Source organism: Pan paniscus, chromosome Y (genome assembly GCF_029289425.2).
Source record: "Pan paniscus chromosome Y, NHGRI_mPanPan1-v2.0_pri, whole genome shotgun sequence".
In the NCBI taxonomy this organism is placed as follows: domain Eukaryota; kingdom Metazoa; phylum Chordata; class Mammalia; order Primates; family Hominidae; genus Pan; species Pan paniscus.
Genome location: NC_073273.2, coordinates 38,841,665 through 38,860,989, shown reverse-complemented (window position 1 = coordinate 38,860,989; position 19,325 = coordinate 38,841,665). Strand labels below are relative to the sequence as shown.

Here is a 19,325-nt window from a genome sequence, read left to right as displayed (position 1 = left end):
TTTTTACCTTTTTTAATAAATTGATTATCCATTTTAAAAAAAGGATGCAGTCTTTTTAAGTTTAGCAGTTTATTGTAGACTTACTGGATTTACTGTGATTTTTTTTTTCTTTTACAACACTTTCATACAGATGGTATTTAAATATCTTGAATATATACTTTCAAATTTTCTTTCTGGGAAAAAATAATTTATTACTTTACAGATACATATTGAATAGTCTGACAGATGTAAACTTTGTCTCTTTTTTGCAATATTATTATTTAGATCATCAATTCATTGACAAAAATTAAAATACATGCTTATTAATAAGTATATTACTTAATAATGCTTCCAGAATTGACTTAGGTTTTAAATGAAACTCATATTTTAGTAGTTTCCTAATTAGATGTGTTTTCCTTTGGATTTCTAACAGTGACAATTTTTTGTTGAGAGTTAACTTGAATCCTTTGATGCTAAATTTTCTTTTTAATGTCTAATTTTTCTTCTTTTATTAGTATGGTTTTCAAAAGGATTAAGAAAAAACAGATCTTTGAATTATGATTATATTCTTCTTAAACTTCAACTAATACTTTTCCCTGTTATTTAGAAAGTATTTTAAAAGTACTCAGTGACAGAAGCATTATAGGAAAAAATATATATTGTTTTGAAGTTCTGACAAATTATTTTTTTTTTTTGGGTGGGGGAGGCAGAATCTCACTCTATTGCCAGGCTGGAGTGCAGTGGTGCAATCTCAGCTCACTGCAACCTCCACCTCCCACTGTCAGACCTCTGAGCCCAAGCCTGTGCGTATACATCCTGATGGCCTGAAGAACTGAAGAACCACAAAAGAAGTGAAAATGGTCAGTTACTGCCTTAACTGATGAAATTCCACCGTTGTGATTTGTTCCTGCCCCACTCTAACTGATCAATTGACCTTATCCTGGACAATGAGTATCAGAAGCTCCCCAATGAGCACCTTGTAGCCCCTGCCCCTGACCGCAAGAGGAAAAACCCCTTTGACTGTAATTTTCCATACCTACCCTATAAGACTGCCGTACCCCATCTCCCTTTGCTGACTCCTTTTTTAGCCTCAGTCTGCCTGCACCCAAGTGATTAAAAAGCTTTATTGCTCACACAAAGTCTGTTCAGTGGTCTCTTCATACAGATGCATGTGACACCAAGGTTCAAGCAATTCTCCTACCTCAGCCTCTTGAGTAGCTGGGAATACAGGCATGCATCAGCACGTGGCACTATGCCCAGCTAATTTTTATATTTTTAGTAGAGATGTGGTTTTACCATGTTGGCCAGGATGGTCTCAATCTCCTGACCTCGGGATCCACCCGCCTCAGCCTCCCAAAGTTCTGGAATTACAGACATGAGCTACTACACCCAGTCACAAAATCAGCTCTTGAGCTTTCAGAGAATATATTTTGCAAAGGTTTATGTGACTTACCCTTCTTTTACTTCCCCCAGTATAGTACTTTAGTTTTGACCTAACATTGTCTTTGACAATTACTGTATTATAATGGAAAGGATACTGGGAGTCAGGAAACTATCCAGTTAATTAAGTGCCTGTAGTCAAACTATGTATATTTCTAGATATGTCTTTCTGCATGTGTAAATGTGAAATGGAGTAGGTGATCCCTTAGGGCATCAAAATGTTTCATCCTAGAAAAAAGTAGTTGTTGCAATTTAAGAAATATGATAGTTTTCTCTTGTGTCATTTGAAAATCATGCAAATAAATGATGAGAAGTAAACATTCTAAGATTAATAAAATAGTTCAGATTTCTCATTTTAGTAGAAAACATTTTATAAGCGTTCTTAAATTCTTGAATGGAGAAGTTTTCCTTGTGACTTTTGTTGCACAAAATTTCTAATATTTTGGAGCCAGGCCTAATGCCCACACCTGTAATCCTAGCAACTCAGAAGGCTCAGTTACGAGGATCACTTGAGCCCAGGAGTTTGAGCCTGCAGGGAGCTATGTTGTACCATTGCACTCTAGCTTGGGCAACAGAGGGAGCCCTCACACCCACTCCCTTAATCACGAAACACACACACAAATCATGAAATATTTTGCCTTGCTTTGATTGTAAGATACAACGAATTTCTGAGTTTCTCTTCAAAGGTTTAGACTGCTAAGTGCCTTGCTCTTTGTTCCCAAACCTAATTTTTGTGTTCTACATGCCTCCTAGTTACTTTAAAAAGCCTACCCACTTCCTGTCAGCTCTAATCAGTAACTCACATTTGTTCCCTTGGTTACCTGCACCCATTGTTTCCCCAAAACTGCACATCTCACACTCTTCACCATTGTTCCTCATATCCCTCTTTCCTTCCATATTTAGAAAAATATTTGCAGCTCAGATTGGGTCAGCTTGGTCAGATTGGTCAGATTGGGTCAAAGTGGGTCAGCTCAGATTGTGCCATCCGACCCCAGGCCATGGGGAAGTGACACAGAGGTAAGGACCATGCATCAGAGATAAAAACCCCTGTTCTCCTTTGTTCCCTGTGCTCTTGCAATCTTGATTGATGTGAGTGGCACCCTTTTGCAGAGGTAAATTGCCTTGATGAGAAAACTTTTGCCTGGGTTCTGGTTTCACTTTGCAGCACTAAGCATTTATTTCTAGAGCATTTTTATATCCAACATGATGAATTGTTCTAAATGGATAATCTAAAACAATTCAAGTTAGTAAATGATTTTGAAAGAATACCAAGCCATTTCTCAGTGGGAAAGAAAAATTCAAAACTCCAGATGAATGAGTTTTGTTAAAATAATAGAGATAAGTTTTACTGCTAAATTGCTCTAATTGTGGCAGAGTTGACAAAAATATTGATTTTATTTTTGTCGTTGATTGTTTTGCTTAGCTTAAATCTGTTGTAAATATGAAGACAACTGAATTTAGGTAGTGGGGTAAATGTAGTTTTAAAAAGTGAAGATTGCTTTAGAATTTTGAATGTTTTTACTTGGGATTTCATTGTAATCTTTTTTCCTTTAGGGTTTTTGAAAACTAAAGCATGGTAATTTTTATGTTTATTAGTTTAAATATTAATAAAGGATGTTATTTATATAATGTAGCAATTGTGGTGAATCTAAGATTACTTCAGTATTTCTGTTTATAGAGATGTAACAAATATAAAATTCGTCTTACACCTGGAATCACAAAAGTTGTTGAGTGACTATTTATTAGCAGTTTTTCCAGAGTTTGTAACATTTCTCTAGCAGTAGTGTAATGTAATATAAATCTACTATACAAGTAAACTAATGTAAGCTAAGTGTTTGTAAAGTGTGTGAATACTTTGATATCTTTTACAGGATCACTGAGTTTGAAGTTTTTTATGATTAAACCAGTATTTTTATTTACTCTAAGATGACTGAATTTTTCTGTTAGTCAAAGAGTGATTTTCACTATTTTCAGTTTTTTTAGTGTTAACTTTCATCATTTTTCCCGCCCAGACCAGTAATAATCTTGATGCCTGTTGCCAAGCCCTTTCCCAGGAGAGTAACAAATATTTATATTTGGAATACCATAGTCCAGATAACAAGATGAATAGAAATCACCATTTGTGTATTAACTTGGGTATTCAGTCTACTCGTAGTTATCACCCAGGAGATGGAGCTCAACTTAATAGTGGACAAACGCTGGTACACAGCTCAAGTGATGGGCATATTGATCTACACCAAAGAGTAGGTAAAACAGCTTATATATTTAGTTCAAGAACCACACTCAGTTCCAACCGTTGTGACTGCCACTTGCAACTATAATTTAATTTTTATGATTGAACAGCACAGCAATGCAGGTATTCCTTCTTCACAGCCACCTCAACAGTCATTTTCCATGCAAATGGAAATGAATCTCTCTGCTATACAAGGGTGTGCACTACCATCACCTCCTCCTCCTTCATTTGTGCACATTCCTCAGTATAGTACAAATTGTGTTACCATTACAGTATCTCAAAACCTTGCTTCTTAACAGATGGTACCAAGAGGTTTACAAATTCCAAGCAATACTATGGTTCTCCTGCTTCTATTTGTGTGAGGCACACCTGTTACACTATGCCATGGTAGTCCTCACTACAGGGCCACTGCCTCATTATAGCCAGCATCCTTTACCTGTTTATCCACATCAACAGAACTACCAGACATCTCAGTATTCTCCCAAACAGCAGATTTCTCAGTCAGCTTACAAGTCACCACCTACGTCTCAATGTTCTTCACCCTTCAGCTCTCCTCTTCATCAAGTACAGGCTTCCCAGTTGGGCCACCCAAGTAGTCACACCTTTATGCCACCGAATCAGGACCTCCTGGCTGTCAGAAACAGTGAAATCATTCAGTAGCATATATCCAATACACAATATCTAGCTTGCACAGAGGATTCATGAAAAAGACAGAAATTATGGTTTAACCTTCTCAAAGACCTGGAACAGTAATTAATAGCTGTCCTTCACCCATCAGTAATCAACTTTCCCCATGTAATTGGCGTTCTCTCTATGCAGGCACTGTAACACCTTGAAGTTCTTCAAGGGGAATGTATAGTCAATCAAAGCCTTCAATGAATGTGAATCCCATGCATATTACACATACACAACGAAGTGGACCTTCATGTGCCCTATCACAGTCTCCTCAGATAATACCACATCTATCTGCAGTTTTAAAAATTACTGTAGGTGGAGCAACAACTGAAAATCTTTTAAATTTCATGGACCAAGATGAATAGTTGGCAGCGCCAGGACCCGTTCAGCCAATTTTAGTGACTCCGGGTCCTGGAGGAAAAAAGGCAAGTCATAAATATCAGCGTTCTAGTTCTGGATCAGATGACTATGCCTATGTACAAGATGAATTTTAATTGTTCTATGAAATTCAATCTTTGAGGTGAAAAGTTAAATTCTTATTCAAAATAAAGTAATTTATATTCACTATTAAGTTTAATATTTATTAAGTGTTGAACAATGTAATTTATAAGGATAAGGCAAGTCCTTCAGAGTCATCTATAAATTTACTTACATACAAAGTCCTGTACATTTTTCTAATGAAAAACCGGCATGAGAAGACCTAAAATACTTCTGAGGATAATGAGAGAAAGATGTCAATAAGTAAAACGTATATCGTCAAAAGTACAGACTTCAGAGAGGGGAAAATAGATTTTTAGAGGGATGCTAATCTTCATCAAAGTGAAAGAATTTAAACTTTGGAGTGAAAAAGTACTGAAAGGAGTAATGATAATTATAACATAGAATTGGAATTAAAATGAACATGCTACTATATGTGATATTGGGCCTTTTTAAAACACACACACTTACAGTTTGAAAGAATCTGATTGAAAATATCACATAACTACATGGATGTATAGATGCAGCAGTTACATTTTGGTCTGTGTAGTTCTATCCCATATAAGTGGAATAAAACTTGAAAGAAATGTGAGGAAATGCCAATTAAAGTTAGATGATAGGATTTCTTATGATTATTTTATACATAAATTTCCAGGTAAATTTTTCAGTGTTATTCTCTGCAATGGCCCTATCTTTAATGCATATATATATATATATATATATCCTTGCTGTTACATCAACGAGAAAGGATGGAGAAGTTAGCAAAGCAACTGCAACTTGAGAAAGGGGAGCTAGAGCTATTAAAGGCTGAAGTTAATGATATGGAACATGACGTGATGCACAGACGGCTAATAAGGGTCAGCTGCACTACTGTGATCCCAATGGTAAGTGATTTGTCAGAATGTATTAGAAGGGACATGAGGATATTAACTGTCTAGGCAATTTCATTTTTTAGTATTTACTTCCTGCATAATGTTTGAAAACAATGCCTTTTGTCATAATAATTCAATGGCCTATTTTGCAAAAGAGTGATTCTAGGCTCATTAGTGTCTTCATATACTGACACATATAATAAAATACAACATATTATTTTTATAAATTTCTTTCATTCAAAATAAAAATGAAGACTGAAACCAAGATAGAGATTGGAGATGTTATTTGTTTTTCTCCTTGAATTTATTTCATCTAGGTAATTTATTTTTGAGGTGGGGTCTTGCTCTGTTGCCCAGGCTGGAGTACAGTGGCATGATCTTAGCTCACTGCAACCTCTGCCTCCTGGGTTCAAGTGATTCTCTCACCTCAGCCTCTGAAGTAGCTGGGATTACAGGGGTGCTCCACCATGCCTGACTAATTTTTTTTAATTTTTAATAGAGACAGTTTAACCATATTCACCAGACTGCTCTCCTACTCCTGACCTCAAGTGATCTATCTGCCTCTGTTCCCAAAGTGTTGACATTACAAGCATGAGCCACAGCATCCAGCTTGGAGTTAGAAAGAGACCAGTATGAATTTGAAAGATGTATCAGCCATAAACTATTTTTAATGCTTCTGAATTTTATTTAATGTAAGTAATTTTAAAAACTGAATTTTAGAGTATTGTTAAGATTTCTAAGAGGAATTAGTCTAATGAAAATATTAGGGGGATATATATTTTATGTGTTGGTTGATACTCATGAATTTTAAGTTTTGTTTTTTGTTTTTTTTTTCCAACAGAGTCTCGCTCTGTTGCCCAGGCTGGAGTGCAGTGGCGTGATCTCAGGTGACTGCAAGCTCCACTTCCTGGGTTTATGCCATTCTCCTGCCTCAGCCTCCCAAGTAGGTAGGACTACAGGTGCCCACCACCACGCCCGGCTAATTTTTTGTATTTTTTTTTTTTAGTGGAGATGGGGTTTCATTGTGTTAGCCAGGATGGTCTCGATCTCCTGTCCTCATGATCCACCCACCTCAGCCTCCCAAAGTGCTGAGATTACAGGCATAAGCCACTGCACCTGGCCAAAGTTTAAGTTCTTAAGCAACTCGTAATTTTGTAAATACGTCTTAAAATCTTTTGACATCACAAGATTTCTGTGATTGAACCTACTATTTCACCTTTCAACATTTCTCAACTAAGATTTTTGCATACAGTTTTTGAATGAGGTACTGTGCTAAGTGCTTATAGCATATCTGCTAGTAGGAAAAATAGATGCATCAACAGATAATTATAATACAATATGGTAAGAGCTATGTATACTCATTGATGTTGATAAACTATCATATCAGCTAGATGAATGTTTATCATCCAATCATTTTTTCACTCCCTTATATTATTCCCTTGGCATAATGCCCTAAGCCTACATCCCTGCATGTATAAATCCTGTTTATTCTTTCTTCACATCTCACCTTAACCTCTACTTTTTTTCAGGGACCTTCCTCAAAGTAATCTGTCTGCTTATACATGCCCTCTCTCCATTTCTGTCCTTATCTCTCTCCTCTCGTGGTCTTCATAACTTTAGAGAAATGGGCATATACATCAGGCCTTTTGTGGTATGTCTGCAATATGCAGTTAAGTCTTCATTTAGAAAATTTGAACTGAGATTCATGGCTTCAGAGGGGACCTATGAATTCTGTGAAATTACACGCAAAATTTTGTGTTTGAATGTGACATGGGTTTGTAACTTTCATCTGATTTTCCTAAGGCTATTAAATGAAAGGCATTGGGCAAGAGGAAGAGGTTAGGAACCACTGCCCTCAACTGTAGACAGTATTGCAATAGGAAGAAGGAAAGGCGAAGGCATTTTTGGTAGGGAAAAAGGTGTGAGCTAGTGACTTGAAATCAAAACGTACTGAATTTCAGAAAGCAGTGAATATGATTCACTGGCTCAAAAGTAAGATTTTTCAATGTCTTAACAAAGATTAATATGCCTAATTTGAGGTTTTAGTACTTTATTGTATTGCCAGTAGGGAATCAGCAGAAGTTTTTAAGAAACAGATTTGAGTACAGGCATCTTCAACAATATAAAAACACCATTTCTAATAGTAACTAAATTTAAAACGTTGATATCATTAACAGTTGTAAAATTAGAACTGTCTTCAAATGAAAGATATCTTTTTGTTTGTTTGGTTTTTGAGACAGCCTTTCTCTGTCACCCAGGCTAGTGTGAAGTGGTGCAATCTCAGCTCACTGCAACCTCAGCCTCCTAGGTTGAAGTGATTCTTGTGCTTCAGCCACCTGAGTAGCTGGGATTGAAGGGATGTGCCACCACGCCCAGCAAATTTTTGTGTTTTTAGTAGAGTTGGGGTTTCACCATGTTGGCGAGGCTGATCTCAAACTCCTGGGTTCAAGTGAACTGCTTGCCTCAGCCTCCCAAAGTGCTGGGATTGCAGGCCTGAGCCACCATACCTGACTGAAAGACATCTTTAAATATAAATGAAAGGCAGTGTTAATGTAAATCAACTCTTCTTTTTTTCTCCATTTGAAATCTTAATTCAGTTGTTTCATTAGGGAAGACATTGAAGGATATAACCAATTTGGTAATCCACCTGTGTTCACTGAATACTTTCAGTCCATTATGTACCTGTATAAACAAATTTTCTTAGCCCAGAACTCACTTATTTTAAAATAATCCTATGAAATTTTTTTGTTAATAGCAAGCACTTACTATATGAAAATTTCTGCCAAATATGACCCTACTGAACTTTTTGTTGGTAGTAGGAAGCTATCTGATGCACAATGGGTTAGTGCTTCAAAACTATGAAAACAGTACTTATATTTTTATATTTTATATATATATTTATATTCATATTTTATTTATATGTCTTAGAGATAGGATCTGTCTCTGTTGACCAGACCAGAGTGTAGTGGTGTAATCATAGCATGCTGCAGCCTTGAACTCCTAGGCTTAAGCAGTCCTTCTACCTCAGCCTCCTAAGTAGCTAGGACTACCGTATGTTTTTATTTTTATTTATTTTTTATTTATCTATTTTTGTAAAAATGTGGTGTCATTCTGTTACTTTGGCTGGTCTTGAACTCCTGGCTTCACATGATCCTCCAAAAGCTCTGGGACTATTTAGGTGTGAGCCAGCATGTGTGGCCTGAAAATAGGATTTGTATCAGAGCTTTTATTTATGAGATTTCTTTAGACAATAGAAAAGAAAATGAGAGTTTTTTGAGGACACTACCATGCTGAGCCATAATTTATTTATTTCATTGAGCTAAAATTCACATCACAACTAACTGATTTTTAACTTTTTATTACAGAGAATTTCAAAGATACATAAAATTTCTAGGATAATATAATGAACTCTCATACCATTCAGCTTCAAAACTTGCTAATTTATGTGGATAACAATATTTGGAAGATGAGAGATTTGAATGTGATTCCCAGGTTTTTCCACTTCCAGGCCCAAACTAAAGTGAAGGGGTATAGGGAGTGCATAGCTTGGGGGCAGTTTTAGATACTGGGTTTTAGAGTCAGATGAAAAATTTAATCCTACGTCTACAATTTACGTGTCACTGACATGTCCTTGAATAAGGTAATTTTATACTTGTTTTATTCTATGAAATGTGCATGGTACAGTATTAATCTCATGAGAGTTTTGTTAGTATTATGTAACCTAACATACAAGACATTTAGCTCAATGCCTAACTTTGTAAAGATTCAGGAAAACTGCAGGTTATAAAATACTGGAAAAATCTTACCCATGTGAATCTGAGGCAAATCTAAATTTGTTTTCCTTTTAACTTTAGGAACACACAGGAATAATACAGGAATGTATTATGTGGGAATTAATCAGGAAATAAAGCATTTAATCAGAATTCCCTTTTGGTTCATATAATTCTGGTAAATCCAATGCCTCTCAGTGCTGCTATGATACTGTGGAAAGAATGCCTACATAGGTTTTGGAGTTAAAATTGCTTTGGCACTCACTGACTATGTCCAATTTACCTATGTTTATTTTTTCCATTTTTCAAGAGAATTTATATCTCACATATAATAATATTTTTATCAAGTAATTTCTCAGTAAATGCTGGGTAGCCTGATCTTTATCTTGTTCTTGTAGAATAGAGAACTGACTTTTTTGTGCTAATCATACAGTATTAAGTTTTCAAACCTTAATTTCTTAACAAGCAGTATTTTAAAAGTTGGTTACAAATACATTTACCTAATTTATTTGGAATATATGTATGTGTCTAGCTATATATGTGGTTGCAGAAATTTACAGCATAGCTGTGAATAATCTTTTTTAAAAATTACATGAAAGATGTGTAATAATCATCATCTGTCTCAATCTACCACTAAACCAAGCATTATATTAGCTGCTGTAAGAGAGAAATCCAAGTAACCGTAAATTACACAGTAAATCTTGAAACCCCTCCTCCATGAATACTTTTGATAATGGGTAGTTTATTTTGAGAGGCAGTTTTATTTAACCAGAAGCTATGAAAAAATATATAATATTATGAACAGTTAATTTAATGAGTTCTAAGGAAACAGGTTCTTCAGCTACTTGACTTTACTGATATAATCCTAAAAAGAAAAGAACACTTTTTCTTGCATATTGCATGGAAGAGAACATTAGCTATATAAGTGCTTTATATCTTTTGTTAAAGGGCAGGTATATGCTTCAAATTTTTTCTGTATTACCTGGTAGCCAGACTTAAACATTTTATATGTTAATGGCTATATATGTTTATATGTTAATTACTTAGGGTTTTCCTTGAGTAATAAATGAAGAAGAAAACATTTCTAAATGATATTTATCTTTAGAATTTTAAGGTATTATCTCGCTATTATATTTGGTGTCTTATATCACTTATGTTGTTTTGATATCTGCTGATTTATTGGGCAGTCCCTAAATTTGCTAATACTTCCCAACAGCCTGAATTACTGCATTATTGTTACTTAATGTATATATAGTTGAGATCTCCTTTACAATTGAGGTAACTCCAGACAGTCTAATGAAAGTGGGCTCTGTTAAAAGCTTTAATAGCCATACCTTTGGGTTCAGATCTCTGAGTTTTTAATTGTATGCATAAAGAAATTATGAATGTGAAAAAAAACCACATTCACTTCATTTAAGTGAACTAAAAAGTTACTTCACATTTTACTACCCTATGTTTATATACTTGAAAGGCCTAATGAGTAGTAGAGTGGGTGGAAAAATAAGGCTGAAGAAAATAAAGTGGAGTATATGTTCTACATGAATAGCTTATTTTAAAAAATCTAGAAAATAAAGACAAAAAAAGAATATATGTAGTTTTCAATATAAATCCTGGCCCTACCAATTACTGGATTTATGACTTTGGGAATATTATTTCATCACTGTGTGTCTCAGTTTCCTCATCTTCAAGTTGAAGGAGATACCAGTACCTACCTTGAAAGAGTGTTGTGAGAAAACAAAGGAATTCTGGTAAACCCACTGCCTGCCACAGCTGCTGTATTATTTCCACCAGTATTGGCAAACCTAAAATTATTGGCTTTGACTCTTTAAAATGTTGGTTTCTATAATTTCCCTTGACATATAAGTATTTAAGTGAAATAGTCTCAGTGCTGTGTGATTAAAGAAGTAATATTTTTTAATGTTAAAACAGTGTCTGCTTTACACGAGGAATATGTTGCATATTTATATGTGGCCATCCTTTTTCCTTCTTTTTTTCTAAGTATTGTTTACTGCAAATATGTGTCACCACTTTACCTGACTGCCCCTTATAAATCACATGTAGAATTATACATGTTGTTTCTTAGCAACTGTGGCCATGTATTTCGTAATGAACTGTCATAAATATTAACATAAAATGCAGTTCTTAAATGTTGGGCTTGATACTGACTTTCCCACAAATACTAGCCTGAGAAAATAACAAGATTGAGACGCATGAACAGACAGCTCTAGATAAATGTTGACTGCACACTGAAAGAAGTTAACCTCCTTCAATCTAGAAGTATAGACTTCACTATTTGGTAACATAAGAGATAATTTGGTATTTAAATTGTTACTTTGGTTTCAGAGATTAAGAAAAAGGTTATATGAGAAAGGTTACGGTCCTAGTAAAGAAATTTCTACTCCATAGTTATAGCTCATATTTGAGGCATCAGTAGTAGTTTTAGTTTGACAATTTCACTGTTAAGCTCTCTTAGGCTATTCTATACTGTTATTCTGCATTTTTCCTTTTTTGGTCAGTTGTGAATATTTTACAAGTTGATGACTTTTAATTCCAAACCATGTTTATGTGCTTCTTAAAAATATCTATGAGTACTCTTGCCTGTAATCCCAGCACTTTGGAGGCTGGGGTGGGCAGATTACAAGGTCAAGAGTTCAAGACCTGCCTGGTCAATATGGTGAAACTCTCTACTAAAAGTACAAAAATTAGCCAGGCATGGTGGCACATGCCTGTGGTCCCAGCTACTCGGGAGGCTGAGGCAGAAAAATTGCTTTATCCTGGGAGGCGGAGGTTGCAGTGAGCCAAGATGTCCCCACTGTACTCCAGCCTGGGCGATAGAGTGAGACTCCATCTCAAAAAAAAAAAAAAATCTATGAGTAGAGATCCAAAATTATGATGTCTCAGTTTTAAAATCATTCTTATGTCATTTTTAATATGGGCAAATATGTGATGTGAAAATATTTAACTACATCCTGTGTAAAGTATTTTTAATTTTTTATGGAGGTACACTATAGTACAGATGATCTTAACTGATCACCAGTTTAAGTAATGTTCAACTTATTTGGAAAATATACTTAGCTGATGTTCGGGCCAGGTGCAGTGGCTCATCCCTGTAATCCCAGTGAGAGGTGAAGGTAGCTGGACTTCCTGGATCGAGTAGAGACTTGGAAAGCTATGTATAAATTATTTTCAGAAAGCTATCTTAAAATAAAATAAACGTTCAAATGTCCCCACAAAAGAAACCACTATTTAATTTTAATAAGAGATGTTTTTGGTCTGCATTGAGTAATATCCTTATAATAAGCCCTTTTTTTATATTTTAGTATTTCTAATTCCCTTGATAACAGATCTAAATACAGCAGAATTAACTAATTTCTTCCCCCCGCCCCAATCTCTGGAAAACTTTTAATAATGAGTTTCCAATCTATAATTTAATTTAGAAAAAGAATACTCTTTTTCTTTGACATTTAGATTAGATTAATGCTTGATTTGATAAAAAGTAGATTTTTTTGTTGATTTTTGGGAGGAAAACTTTTTCTGGGAAAAAAATTTACAAATTAAGAGATTTACTATACTTGAATTATCTCTACCATACATCATTATCTGTAAATAACTATGACATAGTTATAAATCTTAATTGGAATTGTGCAGGACAGTCTGCTGGTTTGCGGAAGTGAAGATGGGATCCAAACCATTGCTTGAATCAAAACTAATGTTGGAGAAGCCAAGGCAAGAGATATAGCTGAAGTATAGACACTTGTTCTGGGAGTGAACTTTGTTTGTTTGTTTGTTTGTTTGTTTGAGGAGGAGTCTGGCTCTGTTGACAGAGTGCAGTAGCACAATCTCGGCTCACTGCAACCTCCGCCTTCCAGGTTCAAGAGATTCTCCCGCCTTAGCCTCCTGAGTAGCTGGGATTACAGCCGTGCACCACCAAATCCCGCTAATTTTTGCATTTAGTAGAGATGGGTTTCTCCATGTTGCTCAGGATGGTCTCAATATGACCTCATGATCCACCTGCTCCAGCCTCCCAAAGTGCTGGGATTACGGGTGTGAGCCACCACACCCGGCCGGAGTGAACTTTTTTAAAAGTGAAATATTTGAGGCAACATTAAGTTCTTAGGATTGCTTTATTGTTCTGAAATAAGCACAATATTCTCTTTGGTCATTGATAAATCTGTATATAATATTTAAGCTTCCCTTTCCTTGAACATAAGAATCCATAAGCAGTTATTTTATACTTATATCTTTTTTTGTCATAGCTCTTATGGGCAAACACAGAGGAAAATTGTTCAGTCATCCTTCCATTTCTCCTCTTCGTTTGCTTTCTAAAATGTCCCTCATGCTTAATCCTGCCCAGGGAGACTAGGTTTGCAACTGGAGAAATAGTCCATTACATGATAAATTATAGACAAACACTGATGTGACAGTTTTGTGATGTAGAGAAGAGATGATAATGAGATTTTAAATTCTAGAAAATGATTATCTTTCTTCCAATTTTAATTTTCATAGTTACTCCTTGAAAAATCAAATAATAGTGAAAGAATGAAATTTGAGAGAAAGAATCATAAATTCCTAGTTCCTTTTTTTATAGGCAACTTTGATCCAAAAGCCATGAATAATTTTTATGACAACATAAAACATGGCCCAGTTGTACCACCCAACCCATCTAAAAAAGGTGAGTAGTGAAATGTCAGAAATATCATAACTATGAATTCTTTGAAAATTTCTAGTAGAGATAGATATTCATTAGCTTGTTAAGAAAAAAATTTACCATATTGATTTTAATGTGGCAATAATGAAATTTCCCCAAATTTTAAATGTTAAGAGCACCCATATTGTTAGCACTTAAAATTATTTGCAGAGGGTTTTTAATGAGATGTGAAAAACTGTATTATATAGACTACATTTATATAATCCTAAAAGATAATGCTTTTGAAAATATTTAGAATTTATAAACATAGAATGTTCAAGAATGTACATAAATGGGAAGTTGAATCTACAAAAGAACCAAGATTGTCAGCATTGAAACAATCCTTATGTACTTAAAAAGGTGAGCATAACGGAGTAAATGTCACTGAACCAAGGTACGAGGATTATTTTTTGGCAGTTGTTACCTAGGAGTTATTCAATAGTAAAAGCTATCAGATCTGCTCTATATTTCTGCTCTATATCTGCCAGTGTTTAAATAGGCATTTCAGTATATTAAGTTAATTTCAATCAATTTTTATATTGAATAACTGATTTAGATTTAGTTTTTCTATCCCATTTTGTTAATGACCATTAATTTTTATTAATAAATACATCAGACCTAATCTGAAATATATATTTTATATTTTTATCTCTTTTGTTTTAACCAGTTCAAGATTTATTATGTAATTATGTAAGAATAGAAGACAATGCTTATTTATGAGAAATCTTATATAATTTTAAGTTTCTAATATCTCATCTGACTTCCTTATTTTGCCATTTGGGGTACATATTTTAGGTAGCTTCTCTGACCTAAATTATTTGAATATTGGTTAAACTGTTTTTCATGTATTTCAAGCTCAAGACATACTGTTTTTTATTTTTATTCTTACTTATTCATTTTTTAGAGACAAAGTTCTGACTCTGTTGCCCAGACTAGAGTGAAATGGCAATTTTTTTTTTTTTTTTTTTTGTGGAGATGTGGTCTTGCCACATTGCCCAAGCCGGTCTTCACCTCCTAGGCTCAAGATATCCTCCTTGCAAAGTGTAATTACAGGTGTGAGACACCTCACCCAGCCTCGCTTTTTAAATTTTTTTTTATTAAGAGCAATTTTAGGTTTACAGAAAAAAGGGAGTGGAATGCAGAGGGTTCTCACATACCTCCACCTCCTTCCCTCACAGTTTTTTTTCTATTATTAACATCTTGCATTTTTGTTGTAAACTTGATACAGTTGATGAGCCAATATTGATATAATATTATCACTCAAGCCCATAGTTTATATCAGTGTTCACTCTTGGCTGTGCATGCTCTATGGGTTTGGACAAAGTGGGATTTATCTTAAGAATGCAAGGTTGATTTAACATTTGGCATCAATTAATGTAATTTACCATACTAACAAAATAAGAAAAAAAAGATAATTTAAGTAGATACAGAAAAAGCACTTGAAAAAATTCAATAGTTATTTATTACAAAAGCTCTTTAGGGTTATTCCTGCAAGCTCATGAAAGGCATCTTTGGGAAACTTACAGAAATCTATCATTCTTAATTGGCGAAATATTGAATGCTTTCTCTTTCAAATAGGAAACTCTAACCACATATATTTGACATTGTACTGGAAATTCTAGTCTTCACAAGAGAGAAGTAATATGCATAAAATAAAGGAAGAAATAACGCCATATATATTCATAAATAATGTGACTATTTGCAAAGAAAATCTTAAGGAAACTTTAAGATAACTAATGGAAGTAATAAGTAGACTTAAGTGATGCAAACTGACTCTAGAAAAGTTACATTTTTATTTACCATTATAACAGCAAACAATTAGAAAATCAAATGAAAAAGATAATTTAAATTACAGTAGCAACAAAAACATAAACACTTGGAAACAAGTTTAATAAAAATCTTTATAAACTCTCAGTGAGAACTTTAAAATGCAAAGAAAAGTGAAAGTAAAACTTCCCGCACATTGCACACACAGACAGAATAGGAGAAATTGTGAACACTGGTAGAAAGGAAGTAAAATTTAGGAACATTTTTTGACAGGATAGCTGGAGATCCATTACCAACACCTGGATGGGCTGTCAGAGGCTGGCTTGTCCAGAAGCCTTTGAATAATGCCAGGGTGTGCCCTGTTCAGAAATCATCAGTGGCTACAGACTTCTCCCAGCCTTGCACAATGATTAGTACCTCTGTGAAAGGAAACCAGTTTGAAGAGAGCCTTGAGATTAAAGGACAGTTTAAGGTTCACTCTATACTGACCACTCCAATGTTTCTATTTTCTGTTCTGATCCCAATCCTGGATTGGGATCAAGCCCCCAAATGAAATGGCTTTGTTTTCTGGGGTATGTACCTGCTTCTTTGTCTCATGCAGAGAAAGAATTCAGGAGACGGACACACAAGAGGAGTGGGTTTAGGAATGGATAACTTAATAGACAAAAAAGAGCTGGGCATGGTGGCTCATGCCTGTAATACAAGAACTTTGGAAGGCTGAAGTGGGTGGATCACTTGAGATCAGGAGTTCGAGACCATCCTTGCCAATAAAGCAAAACTTTGTCTCTATCAAAAATTAAAAAATTAGACAGGGTGGTGTCACGTGCTTATAGTCCTGGCTACTTGGGAGGCTGAGGCAGGAGAATCACTTGAATCAGGAGACGGAGGTTGCAGTGAGCTGAGATTGTGCCATTGCACTCCAGCCTAGGCAACAGACCAAGACTCCATCTCAAAAAAAAAAAAAAAAAAAAAAAAAAGACAAGAAAGAGGAAACAGAGCAAAAGCTTCTTTATGCTGAGAGAACGGGTGGCCCAAGAGAAGGTCTCCAGTTTGGGGTAGAATACAATCAATTTTGTACAGAGACTTGAGGAGGTGGTGATTGATTTACATAGGACCCAGGGGGTTGGTTTGACCAGGTGTGCCATTTACACAGCCTGAGAAAAGACTGGCCTCTCACCCTAATCTTTTATTATGTAAATGCATCTTCCACCTGGTGACTGTCATGACACCTGTACACATGGTGACAAGGAAAAGAGAGTGAAAAATGCCATATTGAATGTACCTGGCTTCCAGGTACAACTCCTGGCATTTAAATATGTAATTTTCTAGTTTGTATATCTATCAAGCTGCTTTTTATTAAAGGAAAATTTCACCAATAACTCTTTTATCCTTTCTAGCTGTCTAAAAAGAATTTATTGGCCTGGCACAGTGGCTCACACCTGTAATCCCAGCACTTTGGGAGGCCAAGGTGAGCAGATCATGAGGTCAGGAGATTGAGACCAGCCTGGCCAACATAGTAAAGCCCTGTCTCTACTAAAAATACAAAAAAATTAGCCGGGTGTGGTGGCGGTTGCCTGTAATCTCAGCACTCAGGAGGCTGAGGCGGCAGAATCTCTTGAACCTGGGAGGTGGAGGTTGCAGTGAGCTGAGATCGTGCCACTACACTGCAGCCTGGGTGACAGTGCAAGACTCCGTCTCAAAAAGAATTTCTTAATAACTCCTGTATTATTATTGGTGCTAAAGAACTAATTACCAAGCCTAAGCCCATCAAGCTTTTCTCGTATGCTTTCTCTAATAGTTTTATAGTTTTAGGTCTTACATTTAAGCAGTCTTTAACTCATTTGAGTTTGATGGTGTGTGTGTGGTGTGAGTTCAGTTTTATTATTTTCCCTATGGATATACAGTTTCCCAACATTATTTGAGGAGATCATTTTTCCCCCACTGAGTATTTTGGGCAGCAATATTCAAATGTTAGTTGACTGTATATATGTGCATTTATTTCTGGCCTATAGTTTATTCCATTGGTATATATCTGTCTTTGTGCCAGTATTATACCATTTTAATTACTGTAGTTTTGTAATATATTTTGAAAATACAAGTGTGCTTCTTCAAGTGTTTTTTTCTTTATACTCAACATCATTTTGGCCATCTGTGGTCTCTCATGGTTCCATATGAATTTTAGGATTTTGTTTTCTTTCTGTTTTTTGTTTGTTTGTTTGTTTGTTTTTTGAGACAGAGTTTCTCTCTGTCACCCAGGCTGGAGTGCAGTGGTACAATCTTGGCTCAGTGCCACATCTGCTCCCCAGGTTTGAGAGATCCTCATGTCTCAACCTTCTGAATAGCTGAGACTACAGTATTACCATGCTAGGTAATTTTTTTTTTTTTTTTGTATTTTTTAAAGAGATAAGGATTCACCATATTGCCCAGCCTGGTCTTAAACTTCTGGGCTCAAGCAATCTACCCGCCTTAGCCTCCCAAATTGTTGGGATTACAGGTGTGAGCCACCACACTTGTCTTATTTCTGTTTTTAAAAATGTTAATTTTTTTAAACTTTTTAGTTCAAGGGAACATGTGCAGGTTTGTTACAGAGGTGAACTTGTATCATGGGGGGTTGTTATAAAGATTATTTTGTCATCCAGGTATTAAGCCTGGTACCCAATAGTTATTTTTCATAGGTAATCTATTACGATTTTATGTTTGTGGCATCAGTGACATGAGAAGTTATAATATCTGCCTTTATCTCTAATTGTATTTGAGTCTTCTCTCTTTTTTCTTAGTCTAGCTAAGATTTATCAATATTGTTTGTTTTAAATAAGCATAGTTTCATGTACTTTCTGTATTATTTTATTTTCTAACTTCTATTTATATTTCCTCTAATTTTTATTATTTCCATCTTCTGCTAACTTTGGACATGGTTTGCTCTCCCCTTGCCTCCCTTAATAGTCCAAGTATAAAGTTAGGGAGAGTTTTTCTTTCCATTTTTTTAAGACAGAGTCTCACTCTGTTACCCAGACTTGAGTGTAGTGATACAGTCTCTGCTCTCTACAACCTTGGCCTCCCAGGGTCAAGCAATTCTCCTGGCTCAGCTTCCTGAGTAGCTGGGATTACAGGCCTATGTTACCATGCCCTGCTAATTTTTGCATTTTTAGTAAAGACAGGGTTTCCCATGTCGGCCAGGCTGGTCTCAAATTCCTGACCTCAAGTAACCCACCCACCTTAGCCACCCAAAATGATGGGATTACAAGTGTGAGCCACTGTGCTTGGCCATTTTTTTCTTTTTAGAGTATATTTTGTTGCTATAAACTTTCAAGTAGTGCTTGAAAGTACTACTCTCTTTTGCTTACCATTTGAATGCAATATATTTATTTCTTTATCCAATTACTTTATGTGTGTCTATTACTCTAAAGTGAGTGTCTTGTAGACAC

At 35.3% G+C, this 19,325-nt stretch overlaps 1 pseudogene; it reads left to right on the top strand.

The window, feature by feature from the left end:
* The window catches only part of LOC129395503 (TGF-beta-activated kinase 1 and MAP3K7-binding protein 3-like), a 28,651-nt pseudogene extending 9,545 nt beyond the window's left edge, over positions 1–19,106 (top strand).
* The last annotated feature ends 219 nt before the right edge of the window (positions 19,107–19,325 follow it).